General features: G+C 34.8%; 1 protein-coding gene across 1 annotated transcript in view; it reads right to left on the bottom strand.

The window, feature by feature from the left end:
• LOC106881821 (nonsense-mediated mRNA decay factor SMG5) overlaps positions 1–1,450 on the bottom strand; it is a 109,646-nt gene that overhangs the window by 752 nt on the left and 107,444 nt on the right. The gene's annotated exons all lie outside the window — the stretch shown is intronic.

The raw sequence follows: 1,450 nt of genomic DNA, 5'->3' as shown, positions 1-1,450 counted from the left end.
GGGCCGATACATTTCCACAGAATATTGGAAATGAATAGCACTGCTTGTATGACAGTGACACTCATTTACAACCATCACAAACACACACACACACACACACACACACACAATAGGCTATTTTTAAGTTTCCATCTACTAAATCCACACACATGGCATTGGTCAGCCCAGGAATATAGTAGAGGTGCCACACAGTGAGGCTGAACACCAAACCATAAGATTAGGAAGCAAACACCTTAACCTGGCTTCCACAATGTGTAAGTTATTGATATTATAACACTCCCTCTTGAATGGGACATCAATCAATCATAGGTTAACTTCCCAGCTATTATGAAACTCACAGTTGAGTAAAATAAAATGATTTTTTTTTTTTGCTCAAAAACACAATGCACCAACCAGTTCTGGAATTGAAACCATGATCTAACAATCCTGAGAGCAATAGCCTAACCACTAGGCCATGGAAATAGGAATGACATATTTTACAGACTTGGTCACACTTACAAAGACAATGAGGATAATAATTTATGAATACCATTTTGTAGTCCTCACTATGCAAAATCCAGAGACAGGAAAACAGGGGGGGGGGTATTAGAAGCAGCAAATATTCTCGGTCCACAATCAGGACTTTTGCAACTTAAACTTGCTAAAAATATATACTGTAAAAACTTGGGTCTTCTTCTATATACATAAAGCAAGAAATACATAGGGAACGCCACTATCTAATAAAGTAACACTCTTTATCAGGAATGTGACTATCCAAGAAAATTGCAGCTAATGTAGACTACAAAAAGCATACATCACTCAGACTGCAGAAAGATGATTCTAGGCATTATAAACATCAATTTGAGACAGGAAAGAACAACAGGCCTATTGACGTGAGTTGAACTATGAACCTTTTGATTGATGGCCAACCTTGTTACCAATAAACTACATAAGGTTTGACAAACTCTATTTCTTAAATTAGGAATATAATATAAATATATTTCTCCAGCTATTTTTAACTGTATTATTGTATTGCAACACGATAATGTCTAAATATCATTTTCATTCTATCTTAGTAGTCAGATCATGATTATCTTCAGATGTTGATGATAACGAGGAGAAGAAACAAGAAGGAGAGAGATAGTGATGGAAGATCACAAAGTAATTAAAATAAGACCAGGAACTCTGAGACACTAAATTCTAAAAATAAAATTTAAGAAAAAAAGAAACAAGCATTTTCATCTATAATAAAGAACTATAACATGACATATCTATTCGTGAACAATCTTAAAATTAAATCTTTCAAATATAAAATGATGTTCCTACATCCAAAATAATGTGCTATCTTTATCAGCCCCACTGTAATCTGACATCCATGAGAGATCAAACCAATGTGGGGAAACCCTATGCAGTTGCTCAAACTGCTAAAAATAGCAACCAAATTTTATTCGAAGGAAGGAAGGGAAGGGAG

Source organism: Octopus bimaculoides, chromosome 6 (assembly GCF_001194135.2).
Source record: "Octopus bimaculoides isolate UCB-OBI-ISO-001 chromosome 6, ASM119413v2, whole genome shotgun sequence".
Taxonomy (NCBI): domain Eukaryota; kingdom Metazoa; phylum Mollusca; class Cephalopoda; order Octopoda; family Octopodidae; genus Octopus; species Octopus bimaculoides.
Note: the sequence above shows the minus strand (reverse complement) of the source record. Positions and strands in the feature narration are given on the sequence as shown.